Below are 14548 nucleotides of genomic sequence, written 5' to 3' on the forward strand. Positions count from 1 at the left end.
TTCACACCATCGACTACTACCTCATAAAGAGTATGTGAAAGGTCAAGAAGCTGGATGCTCACCATCTTGGCTTTGGAGAGGAAACAGAAAGATCACGAAACATTTTTCTGCCAGTGGAAGGAAGAAATGACGATGTCAAAGAATCCAGTGTGAATGGGGGTCTGTGAAATGTAGACTTTGTGGGGAAAACAGTTTTCTTCTGGAAATTTTCATCATATTTTTGACAGAAGGGGCTGAGATAACAGATAAAGTGGAATTTTTAGATTGTTTTCGACTGGTTTCTGCTATAGTAAAATACCTTTCTGTGAGGAATGTTTGAGCACCACGAGCCGAAGCATTTGGTGAGCAGCAGAAGATTTTTAGCTGCAGCCTCCTCATCCTCCTCTCCAACCACCACGACCAGCTGCTTCTACACACATGGAAGCTCCTGCTGGGCTTTAACTGCACCTTAACTTGTTCTAGTTATTAAAGTAAAACCTTACCTGGTCAGTAGTTATTTTTCACAAAGTTGTCTAATAATTTTAACTATAGTTTGTTCAGAAGTTGGCATCAACTCATAAACATATAAAAGATAGACCAATCCACTTTGACATCACCCACTGGTGAGGGAATTCACAATGAGCAAACCTGAGATGATCCACCTTTTCTAACAGAATGGCCAAAATTTATTTTTTTAAAAATGCTTCATGTTTCATTCAGTAAGACCTGAAACTCGTGACTGAGACCATGAACCCATCAGGGAGGTGTTGACAGACGTCACGGCTGATGGTTGTTTGTCACACACACTTATGTAGGACAGGAAATCTTTTTGCAGCCACAGCTGTCGCCCCCTGGTGGCCATTAAAGTGAATGCAGGTTCTGTGTTTGCTTCGTGAGTCAGACCCAGAAGCTACATTCATCTTTTATGCTGTCTATGATTATTATACACTCGAAGTATAACCAGCAGCGCATTTTTCAGAAAAATATTTAAACGAAGACTGAAAAGTTACTTTCAGTTGATCTCTTGCCACAAGGGGTCGCCGCAGCTGGCAGTTTCACTTATTTGATTTGGCAGTTTTATCCTGGATGCTCTTCCTCACACAACCCCAAAGGGGATTTAAAAATGTTTAGTAGACATCAAGATCAAACCTCGCCTTTGTTTCAGAATGTCAAAATAATAACACGTTTGACTGACATTTGGGGAGATATGTTGAAATTCAATGCTCTTTTAATGAGACAGTGTCCATTATAGGTGTCCACACACACACACACACACACACACACACACACACACACACACACACACACACACACACACACACAGTGCTGAACTGAAGCTGAAGTCAAACTCAACAAATTTGAAGTTATAACCGATTGTTTTCACCACATTTGGGTCCTTGTTGGAAAAAGAAATCTGTTAGCAATTTTGTGTGTCTATGTAAAACTTTGAACTTTGTGTGTTTACTGTTGGTGTGTTTGTGCTCGTGTTGGTTAGGTAAAAATAGGCCAAACGTTGTGTTGAGCTGCAGACTTAGTGTTGAATCAAGTGACACTAATCTCAAACTCACTCCTTTATCCAGGTTAAGGCTTAAGTAGAGGTTATTTGATGCCTCCAGCAAGCAGCTGGTGGCTCCTTACTCCTTTCACCTCAGCTCCACCCGGACTGAACTTTGGTTTTTTTTTGTAAAGACGATAGAGCGAACAAACCAAAATTCCAGGATTCACGGCATCCCCTCAGCTTTTCCCTACAGTCTGCAAGATTTAGAGATGTTACAGATAAACAGCCCTTTGCTTCTACTTAAAACAACACAAGCTGATGCATTTATGGAGGCCAATACTCACATGGAGGATTTTCCTCATCCCGTCATATTTTCAGTTATTATGGTAAAATAACAGTACAATCTCACTAAGCTTGGTGTGAGCATCTCTATTCTTCAGCATAGCTTGAAGTCTCTTCTTGTTCTGGTCCCTGTCCGGACGATCCCACACCGCTCCAGTAATGTTGAGGTCCGGGCTCCAGGGACACAGATTCATGACTGATAGTGATCACCTTGTGAAAACTGCATACCTCAGCCACCTGAGCATACCCGAGACCACTTCTGATGAGGCTTCAGTGAACAGTAGATGGATCAGATGCATCTCTCAGGTCCTGCGTCAGGTCTTTGCTGGATGTGACTTTCAGATCCTGTTTATCTGCTGTGGATAGTTTTTTAGGCCCTACACTTTGGTCCTCCACTCGTCCAGTTTCCTCAGCTCCTGCACACCATGCTGAGATATGTTTTCAGATAACAGGTCTTTAAGAATGGTGCAGAAACACTATTTTATGTCTGTCAAACTGTCTTATCCTCGACAAAGGAAATGTGACAGGCCGTTAGTAACAAAGCACCTAAATGTAGGCAATTTGTTAAATGATGTGTTATGTGTAAGTCCCTTTTTCATGCCTGAATGATTCATAGGTCAGTTTTAAGTGACTCAACAAACAAATGACTCCTCTGAAAGCGGTTAGATACAAAGACTGGAGTGAAAAAGCAGCCAATGTCAAAAGAAAAAGGAGAACTGTTGCTCAAGACAACTTTAAAACATTGCAAGAAAACCTGGCTCCTTTGATTCAAGATCATTACTAGACTTCAACCAGAACATGGCTTATCACTTTCAGATGAAAACCAGGTAACTTCCTGCTAACTTATTCAGTTAACCCTCTTGGATGCCCGGCCACACTGATCGGTTATCACAGCTGAAAGAATGTGGACTGTTTTTAACTCTCAGGGGAGCCTGGGCATTTGTCTGAGGGAGCGTTTGGACCCAGTAATGGATAATGACGTCAGACTTAACAAGCAGATAGGTAGCGCATTGGTTTGTCATTATCATGTTAGCAAGGTGACATTAGTGTTCAACCCAGTGCAGCTTTGTAGAGCTGTGACTGCGGGCTTGTAGTCTTGTTCCTTGTTTCTATCCACCATGAATAATTAAACTCAGTCCTTCCAGGTTCTTTGTGTGAATGGGGCTCCAGAGATTTAGCAAGGAAAAAGAGAAGCTGGAGTTTGTAGAAAAGCGGGAGGAAAAAGGAAGCGAATGATGCAGAAAGAAAAACAAGAGAAGATACAGAGAGGGAACGAATGAGTAGGAAAGGTAATGGAGTAAAATTAAGAGAGAAGAGGAGGAAATGTAGAGGAAGAAGAAAAGGAAACAGAAGAGGAAGGCCGCGGAGGAGAGAAAAAGATAAGAGGAGGAAAGGAGGTAAAACAAGCTTCGAACCTAATTACACAGATTAATGTGGCGTGGAGAGAGCAGTTACCCAAATGGACTAAAAAGACAGAATGAGAGAGAGAGAGGGTGAGAGAGAGAGACTATTAGACTCCATGATGCTCCAGACTCTAATGTTAATAGATGACTTCCCAGCTCTCCCTCTCTCCACTTCCTATACCTTTCAGCCTCTCTCGCTCGTTCTCGTTAGACAGTATGTGTCAGCACTATACTTTATAATCTCCCTCACTTTTTCTAATTTCTCCTCTCCCTCTTTGTCACTTCACTTCAATTCGATGGCTCTTAGTGAAATAAAGCTCAGTTCAGCGTGTGGCATGGCCGAACAAAATAACACCTCGTGGAAACGACTGAGAGGAGCCAGAGTGGGCAGATTTTCAGTGGCTTTTAAGGACAGATTAACACGTTTCCATTACACCGTTTCTGAAACAAATCACTGACATCACCAAGAATTGGAACTAATGAAATTCAAGATCCGGAGAGTCCCGTTTGATGGATGGATGTGTGACTTTGAAGGCTGCACAGAAACAGTTTTACAACTCCGGAGAGTTATCACAGCTACGGCTGCTTTATCGTCTGTCTCACTGATTCTGAGGTAAACAGTAAATTTGGGAGCTTTCCGTCTCCGCTGCTGCAATTTTCACCATTCTTTTACAATCCCTCAACTTTATGTTTATATAAAGTGCAACATTAAATCATTGCAGAACTTTCTGAAATAACTTTTTCCAGTATTTTCTTATTGTTGACAGACAGCAAACACTGGGGAGGGGCTCCACAGACAGAACAGCTGTTCTGTTCTTTCAACATCAGGAAACTTACAACGTGTGCACAATATGATCATCTTCCTAACCTGTTGGCCTGAAGACATCATTTATAGTGCATCAACAGGTTATAGTGCAGAACTGGTAACTGGCACCTTTCCTAACTATATGGTTAAGGAAAGGTGAAGGCGGTTACCCAGGCAACTTCTATTTCAGGTACTACATTTGGACTGGGTTAACACCTCATAGAAATAGTCCTGAGTGGGCTGATTTATGGATAGATTAACTCACTTCTATTACCCTCTATATTAAACATTTCTTTCTGTTTAAGTTTATTTATATAATGCCAATTTACAACAATATTCACTTTAAAAAAGGTGCTTTATGGTGTGAGGTACAGACCCCTCTGGGCAAGCACTTTTAGTTGGTGGGAAGGAAAAACTCCCTTTTAACAGGAAGAAACCTCTGATAGCACAAAGCTGAGGAGGGAGGAGCATCCATCTGTCATGACCAGTTGGACGTGAGGGGAAATTACAGACATTAAGAACTGGAACTAAAAGCTCCTCGGTTATGTTTAAGCAACAAAACTATTTGATGAGCTTCAGATCAGTGATGGAATACTCCAGATTACTCTGGTTGTGATGATGTGAATTTGTGGTTCTAAAACATCAGGTGGAGTTGTGACCATCATAGCATAAAAAATGTAGCCTTTTTCATTCAAAATGATCTTTTTGAAATCCTATCCGATGAGTCAAAGCCAAACCTCAGGGTGAACCAGAGTGTCCTGGGTAAAACTCTTAACCAAAGGGTTTCATTCTTTGTTTGGTGTTACTGTACACTTCCGTCATGGTGTTTTTCACTGTATGGTTGAGTTTAGGCACCAAAGCTGCAGAGTTAGTTTTACAATAGCAAGTGTTTCAAATCCTGGTCAACTAAATCCCAGAAAGATGATTCTGTTTGTCTGGATGAAGAAAAGACACAGCTGACTGAAGGGTTCCCCAACCCTATAAAGTACATCTGTATGATGACCTGCAATCCGTTTATAAGTCATGACGTATGAATCCTGCTTCCGGGTCCAAACTACTCTGCATTTATTAAGGCTGTTGTGTTTTTAACATGTTTTAATGCTTTTTATCTTGTTCTATTTAATCTGAACAAGCTCCCAGACAGAAAACTGTTCAGCGATGATCACTGTCGATCATCTTCCTCTTGGCCTGGACATCATTTTTATTACCACTACTCATTCGCAGCACGTTTTAAAGCTGAGTTTTTAAACCTTACGATGTAACTACAGCCCAGCCCATGCAGCAGTATATTAATGACTAACCTCGAAATATTGTGGGGATGGATTATCTCAGTTGTTCTCCTGACTGAAGTTTGGTCCGTTTACAGCATCCTGCCATGCGATCGCAATTTCACCCTAACCATCTTTATGGTGTGGGAACCCTCTGGGCGTTAACTTTTATCGGTGGAAAAAAAGTTAGCTGATCATCCTCCAGCTTCACTGTGTTTATGCTATGCTAACATAGCGTGAGGGAAATACACAGACATGGTGTCGCTAGCGATCACGTAGCACATCATTATATAGCAGCTAGCCCAACTTCAGTAACCCTACAAACATCACTGCTGTTTAGTTTTCTGTCTTCATTTATGTTGGAAGTGATAGCAGAGCATAAAAAATGTTGCCTTTTTCATGAATCCTCAATCTTTAGATGGAAACTAGGGTGAGCTAACTTCCTGCTAAAACTTCTAACCAAAGGGTTAAATTTAATAAATTCTGTTTTCATGGATGTCTGGATGTTAAACTTAATTGTTACACCTGGTAAAGCAGCAACGCTGATCATTTTATTAAAGATGAAAGAATTTAGACAGTTCGTAGCTCTCAGACTTTGACTTTGGAACTGAAAACGGCTAATGACATCAGACTTAAAGAGCGGACTGTTGCAGCAATTCCCCAGCTCTCTGTGAATGCAGTCATGGTCATTGATCAGTCTTCACTACAGTTTGCATGTTAATGATCATGAAACTGACCTCACAGCTCACGGTTAGTCAGTGGTGCCAGTTTTGAGTCAACTTTTTGAGATTTTCCTTACCTGGATCATTAAGTGTGCATCAAAACACAGACTGACTAAACTTATTCCATGTTGTGCCGTGAGATGCGGTAAGCAGTGTTGCCAACTCCTCAGTAAGGAAAATCGCTATTGGTTGTCCTAAAAGTCGCTAGAAGTCGAGTAAATGAGCGTCATCACCTAATTTGCATAATTGGTCATGCTAATATAATTGTAACCTATGTTGTTGAGAGAGAAATAACATCGTGGAAGAGACAACAAAGTGAGTAAAAACGTCACCTAAATGCATTTAGAGTTTATTTAGAACTACAAATTAAATTTCTTTGAGCAATTATTCCTCAATTTTTAATGTCACAATTCCAACCCTGCTCCTTCACCGGGCTTGGACCGGCAAAAGTGATCTGAAATAGGCACTCTGGTGGAGTTACTTTTGTGTGTGTGTGTTTATAAGTAGTTTTAAACCTTGTGATCTACAAAACAGCTTATGAACTGAAAAGAGAGATGAAAGAACTGACTGTGTTACAGCATTCCCCAGCTGCTTGTTGCAGAGTCATTGAAAGTCTTCATACAGTTTGCATGTTTTGATCGTCTTTTTACCGACTCACGGTTTTTCAAAAAAAGCCAGTTTTGAGGTCTGAGATTTTCCTTACCTAAATATAGCGACATCAAAAAGTCGCTAAAGTTGGCAACACTGTGCGTGAGTGCGGTAAGCCTTAAGTGATAACTCTATAGTGCACGTTGTGTGGAACTAACAGTTCAAAAACTGGTTTACTGCATTATCAGCAAAAACACTCACACTTTACATTTAGCACCTACACATTTGTGCACAGCATTCCACACACAGTTAATGAAGCCGTGAGAAAAATGGTTTTATTTTTCACGGTTTTACTAATATCACAAGTTCACAAAGCCCTCTCCATCTGCTGTTCCAGCCCCCAACTTCTCATTCATTTCATTTTGCTGCCATTACCTCACCTCTGTGTGTGAGCGTGTGTGTGTGATGAGTCATACTTTTATTTTGTGGCGGTCTTTAGTTCCAGCTGATGGCTTGGACCGCTCAGGGTGACAATGACACACACACACAGCCTTTAATTCATGTGAATGGGGGGGTTGTGGGATATTTGGGGGGGGAGGACGCTAACATGCATCAACGCACAGCCACTGAAAGGAGACCAGCTCCTCCTCATTTTTTTCCTTCGTACCCCCTTCTCTTCTGCTCCCTTTCCCATGTCCACCACCTCTTCCCCCTTCCTGCTTCCCTCTTCTTCTCGCCGTTATGCTACCAGTCAACATTGATTAGATATTGAAGTTAATCTCGGCTAAACTCCTCCACTTACAGCCCGCACATTTCGACCAGTCAGAGAACAGCTTGCTGCTGACTGGAAATCTAAACTGCGTCCGTATTGGCCCGCAACAGCTGCATCCTGCTGCACGTGCACACCGCATATCCGAAAATAAGCGAGCAGGATAAGCGAGCGGGAAATTAATTTGACGGGTAGCACTAAGAGCTTGATGACACACACACACAGCCCAACCCTCGACGTATACATGAGCTCACTCTTGAGTGCACAGACATGTAGCCGAGCGTGAAGAGGTGCACAGAGGCCATAGGTTTATAATGTACGCTCTCACCGACAGCTCAGTCTCACAGCTGAAAACCTGTTTGCTCATCTCCGCAAACACAAATTGTTCACCTTCTTCATAACAGGCAGCACAACTTTGTACTTCAAATGTAACAATGTTTCCATGACTTCTTTTTAGGACGCATCACCACACCAACCCAGAAAATACAAAGGTCTGAGAAAGTTTCTATTTTCACCTAAACTGTGATTTCTGTCTATCGCTGAACTTAGTTTTGATTGATTAACCTGGCAGGGAAGTTTTTATTGTCTAAAGCTTCTTCTTCTTGTCCTCAGCTGCTTCCTTTAGGGTTCACTACAGTGGATCATGCTCCTCACCCCATCCTTAGCATCCTCTTTGGTCACATCGACCCTTTCCGTGTCCTCCTTCACTACATCCATGAACCTCCTCTGAGGTCTTCCTCTTTTCCTCCTGCCTGGTAGCCCCTCTCCCTCCTCTGCACATGTCCAAACCATCTCAGCCTTGTCCCTCTAACTTTGTCTCCACACCGCTCAGCCTGAGCTGTTCCTGTGGTGTCCCCATCTCTAATCCTGTCCATCACTCAGGGTAAAGATCTTCAGCTCTGGCACCTCCAGCTCAGCTTCCTGCTCTTTTGTTGGTTTTGTTGGAAATCTGAAATAAATCGATCAATCTCAGTTTAAAAACCATGTAGTCCACTCATAGAAAATCCAGAAATGGTCAACCCTCATGTCTCTCAACTGTGTGAGGTTAGAGGCTGGAAAGCCAGCCTTCCAGGACGATCAGTCACCACCATGTAACCTCTCTTCTACCTGCTTCCTGCTCTCATTGGTCAAGCAAATAGTTTATCTGCCTAAACTTAACTAAGTAGTTATTACCTAAAGCTAACCAATAGCTGATATCTATTAATGCAACATAACTGAAGAACCAGACTGTCTCATGAGGTCTCTGTGGTCTTCCTCTTAGTCCCTGTATTTAAAGTTCCTCCTCTCACTTCCACACTCTGGCGTTCCTTCTCTCTTGTTGCCTCCTAACACACCTTCCTCTTCTCCTCGTCCTTTGTCTTTGGTCATCAGCAGCACAGTTTCCACCCTGCTGGCCAACAGTGAACCCGGGGCTGGTGGTTCTGGAATGGAAATCTCACTCTTGATGATCCACATCATTGAACTGGCAAAGATTTTATGCCTTTTGCCCTCTCTGACCCAATCCTAGGATCACCTTGCTTTGTGCCCCCTCTTTTAGTTTGGGACGTGGCGTGTTAGTGCACCTTAAATCTTTTAGATGAACATCAGTGAACAAATCTTGAAACCAAATGTCACTGAAATCACGCCAAAGTTCAGAATTATATCCATCAAAAGATTTGAAGGTTTGCAAGATACTGCATAACTGTTGCTTTTTGCCACCAGTTCAGCTCCGCCTACATGGCGTGTCATCACAGCTTGTGAAGATAAAAAAGCTCTACGCCAGGACAGTGTGGTGGGAGGGGCTTATCCAATTACTTCTCCTAACAGTTTGCCATCCCTAGGACCACTGACCGTCCCTAACACCGTTTATCAAGCCTGTCTGTCTCTGTGTCTGTCTGTCTGTCTCTCTGCTGTATCCATTTCTTTCCTGACATCCCAATGACTGTTATTTATTACCCGGCAGTGTCGGCTTTAGCCGAGCATGCCAAGGCTGGTCGCTCTGTCCTCAGGCAAACTCTCTCCCTCTTTCATTACCCATCTTTCTCACTTTATCGACACCTCCCTCCCTCTCTCTCTCTCTCTCTCTCTCTCTCTCTCTCTCTCGTTTTATGCCACTGTCTGGCACATTCTGCATCTCATTTCTTCTTCCTCTGTCTTGCCGTCTGTCTGTTGTTATTCGCCTGTCGTGCTCCATCCTCTGTTTGTGTTTTTTTCCCCTCCATCGGCATCACTGTTTGCACACATACAGACACAGACTGCTGTCACCAGAGGCAGGAGGCTCTCTCCAGACACCTCTCTGTCTGGTGACATCCAGACGACATTGCTACGGGTGTGTGTTCATCCTCCTCTCTTTATTGAGATAGATAGATAGATAGATAGATAGATAGATAGATAGATAGATAGATAGATAGATAGATAGATAGATAGGAAATAAGGGGTGTTTTCACTCATTACAGATGGTATGTGGTGATGAAGAAATCAAAGAATGGAGTCAGGAGGTGGTGAGTGAGGGGAAGTGAGATGAAGTTCATGAAAGGGGGGATGAATGTGGAGGTGTGTGTAGAGGGGGGAACGAGGGCAAGTAAGAAAGAGAGAGAGAGACTTAAGAGGGAATTAAAGATGAAACCATGTTGGCATGTTTGTCAACTTTACCCTAAAGCTGTGTGTGAGTGTGTGTACAATTACAGCCACTTACAGCTGTGCAGCCCTAATTAGCCCTCAACACACACTCATTAGTCTACAGTGGAAGACCAAACGAAAGGATAATGTGGGCCAAAGTGGGATGGTCCCCTCACAATCACAAGGTCAAAGTGGGAATGTCTATTCTCCTCTAGAGGGGAACATCCTAATGAATGCAGCTTCAATTAGGAAGACTTTTAGTTATGGTGTGCCAACCAATCCGGACACATCAAACATCATCCAGAGGCTTCAGGCTTGACCAAAGGGAAGCTGAAATATTAGAATAACAAGACACTTTTTCCTAAAATTGTCTGTTACAACACCAAAATCAGACAGCTGCTTGAGGATGACATGAAAAGGACCAAAAGCATCAGCCTTTCAGCCAAAAACCAAAAACTGCAGTTCCTCTAATGTCCACATGAGGCTCCAGCAGTGTGTCCATCCCCTCAGACCCACATGTTAAAATCTGCAACTATACAACAGAAATAAGAGTGTTGATACAAAAACTGTGGATGTATCCCCCATCATAGCAACTGTACAGGGGGTTTCATGTTTAAATAACTAATTGTCTTCCATTTTATTAAGGCTTTTAAGTAGAATTCTGAAATGTAAATCACTGTATTAATCAGTTAAAACCAACACCAGTTGGCAGTGAGAGCTCCAGTTTTCATGACTTTATTTGGATGTTGCTGGACATTAATTAGCTGGTATTCCCAAAAAGTACTCCCACTCATCTAAGCAACGCAATGTTTCTCCCACTGAAAATGCTACATCCAGGGGAACCGAATCAGCTTTTTGGGATTTGCTCACCTGGATGACTGAGCATGCATCAAGAAACTAATTAGTCTGTACATTCACAGGAAGTTGTCATCTTCAAAGTGACTTTGGTGTGTAGAGATGGAGGTAAATCACAGACTCTACTATCGGTTTGTGATTGAATGGGGTCAAATTGGCAATTACATGTAACATGTTTGTGACAATACAACGATTAATTGTGGTAAACTAGCAAACATCTGTTGCCATCTGCATATTCAGAAACTCACACTAACTACTTCCAATCAGAGTCCAGCCAGAAGCTCATAGATTTCAAACAGATAGTGACTCAGTTTAAGCAGGACTTTGGAAAATGACACAAAATCGGTCTGCCATGAGTCTGAGTTGAACCGCGATTGTTTGAAGACAGATTGCCTCCTACCAGGTTGTGCAAGTTGTCTTGCAGTAGAAAGTGGTTGAGGGTGTTGCATCCTCATCCTCCGGGTGACCAGGCAGTCATTGCAAAAAAATTCAATCAGGCAACCACCATGTCTTTTTAGTCATAAGAAGGTTTCCGTCTTATTTTTATTCTAGAGTCAGTGAGCCATAAAACAAAACTTTAAAAAGGCAATTCACAAATCACAGAGTGATGTCACTGTGGCTACATCAAATATGGAAAACACTATTGGCTCTATTGGTAATGGTCTTGATATATAGGTTCATAACATAGGTTATTTTCATTAATCCAACGAAAACAATGCGAAATCTCAGCAGGCTCAGGGATGTCCAAGGGTTCCATATTTATACTCTTGGATGTAACTAGAGTAGCTTTGCATGATTCACAGCTCAAAACGATCCTTGTTTATCTTACACAGGTCTTGTTCTTTAAACCCTCTATCTATTTCTGAAAACAGGAGCTGTTTTAGCTTCTCTTGATGCCGTTAAGCCAGCTGTCTTCTGACTGGCTACCCGTCATATCCCTTAACATGACTACATTAGGGGTGTCTATGACATCATCCTGACACTGATTGTGTGGAGCAGTGTGAAGCCTGAGCTTTTAGCTGACACAGATTACTTGCACTGGTACAGACAGCGACCTCGTTTGAAACTTGGACCATGTTGTAAAATTGGAACAGGACGTAGATGACAGGAAATGAGGAAACACAAAACAGATCCTGTTTAACTAGCCACTTGAAAATAGAAACATTGTAGCCGGTATCAACTCTGCAAAGAAGTGAGGTACAACCACCACCGTACTCACGTCGATGATGTGTTGCTGAGTCCCTTTCCTTCCCCAGTCAGTCCTTCCATGAAGCTTTAATCCTGAAATCACATAAATGTCATTCATCATTACAAATATTCACCACAGTTTTAATCTCCATAACAAATTTACACCTCTAAACAGTTTTTGTAAGTTGTTCTCCTTCCAGCCCACAATAATAAAAGCCCAAACCTCAACAAACCAACTTCATTACAAATACATAAACACCTCGGGGACTTTCTTCGCCCTGAAGTCATTTTCTCAAACACAGTGGAGTGCCAGACTGTGTGTCTCCTCCAGCAAGTTCCAATTTAGATCTCACCTTATTTACTTTTCTTACCTAACCCCTTTATCGATTGATTTGGCTTCTTGGGAGCCAAAGCATGAAACCACCCAAAAATGTTGATTATTTAAAGTCATTATTTAAGAAAAAATCAAATTCTACTTTTTTCTTTTGCTTTGACATACACTTGTAATCTTCCTGTCGCTACTATAATTGTAAGAAAGTTACCTGAGCACCAGCGAGCTTGTTGTGATCGTAGACATAATGTACTTTACACAGTAAAGGATTCCCTGGTTTTTGTCTATTTAAACACTAATGGAGACCATAACTGAAAACAAAAACATCATATTGTATTTAATAGGACTTTAAAATATACATATACCAATGAAGGAAGTGTTTACTAATGGAATAAATCAGATGAGCTGTTGGGTAATATTTTTTACAGACTTCTATACATTTTTTTAAATAAACAAGCAGAGGGGTCGCCCCCTCCTTGACATTATAAAGAATTCAGATTTAAGCCACTTCATCACTCCAAAATGGTATTTATCTTATTTAAGTCCTATATTAAAACTCTTAAGAGTAGTTTTAGTTTACTAGTTTTAATACTTAAACTTAAAACCACAGTAGAAGAAAAGACAGAGTCAAAACGAGAGCAATTAAAATTTCAAATATGTAAAAAGAAGTGGTCCAGGTGAGAGCTTGAATTCATGCGATTGTGAATTCTGCCACCCAACTTATCGTTTTTAGATTATTGTTGTTCCTCACAATTAAAAATCAGTGGTAAAAAGACACAAACGTGCTTTTTGAAACCAAAGAAGTCGCCCCCTGCTGACCATTATTGAGAAAGGCCGTTAACGGTGCTTCTAGCTTGGCTGCATTTTTCAGACCAGAAGCCATCTTAGCCTTTATACACAGAGTTTGCTTCTAATGCTTATTTTAATTATGAAGGGATGTTTTTGTAGTTTTAGTGTCTAAATGTAACCAGACAGACAGAAAATGAAAAATGGTATGTTATAGCCAAAGGAAGATACGATAAAAGGTTAAACAAAAAAGGTGATTCCTAATATCAGACTTTTAGTTTTACTTTGAAGGTTATGTGACACAACCAGCTCTTAACATGCACCTTGCAGATTTTGTTGTGGCTCACATGGGAAATTAATTAACTTAAATTCAATTTTATTTTATTTATATAGTGCCAAATCACAACAGTTGTCTCAACGTGCTTTGTATTGTAAGGTAAAGACAAGCTTAAGGCTCTGCCTCTAATTGTACTTTTAAAGACCCCAGGAACCACAAGTAAACCAGCAGTCTGAGAGCAGTGCTCTGTTGGGGTGATCTATGAGGACTTTCAGATAAAAATGGCCCTGAGTATTCAAGATGTTATGAGAAAGATTTTAGATTTGATTCTGGATTTAACAGGAAGCCAATGAGAAGCCAGTATGGGAGAAATCTGCTCTCTCTTTCTAGTCCCTGTCAGGACTCTTGCTGCAGCATTTTGGATTAGCTGAAGGCTTTTCAGGGAGTTTTTAGGACATCCTGATAATAAAGAATTACAGTAGTCCAGCCTGGAAGTAATAAATGCATGAACTAGTTTTTCAGCATCACTCTGAGACAGGATATTTCTAATTTTAGAGATGTTGCACAAATGGAAGAAAGCAGTCTTACATATTTGTTTAATATGTGCGTTGAAGGACATGTCCTGGTCAAAAATGACTCCAAGGTTCCTCACAGCATTACTGGAGGCCAAGGTAATGCCATCCAGAGTAAGAATCTGCTTAGATACCATATTTCTGAGATTTTAGGACAATAACCTCAGTTTTATCTGAATTAAGAAGCAGAAAGTTAGCGGCCATCCAGGTCTTTATGTCTTTAAGACATTCCTGCAGTTTAACTAATTGGTGTGTGTTACCTGGCTTCATGGACAGATAGAGCTGCGTGTCATCTGCATAGCAGTGAAAATGTATGTTATGTTTTCTAATGATGCTGCCTAAGGGAAGCATGTATAATGTAAACAGAATTGGTCCTAGCACCGAACCCTGTGGAATTCCATAATTAACCTCAGTGTGTGAAGATGACTCTCCATTTACATGCACAAATTGGAGTCTCGACTTGGATCGACTGGTTTTCCATTACAATCCGGTACTACCTAACATGCGTGGTAGTCATCATAGCAACGTGTCCAAGCATCATACAATGTAATAAATATGCAACACGAA

Source organism: Oreochromis aureus, linkage group 14 (genome assembly GCF_013358895.1).
Source record: "Oreochromis aureus strain Israel breed Guangdong linkage group 14, ZZ_aureus, whole genome shotgun sequence".
Lineage (NCBI taxonomy): Eukaryota > Metazoa > Chordata > Actinopteri > Cichliformes > Cichlidae > Oreochromis > Oreochromis aureus.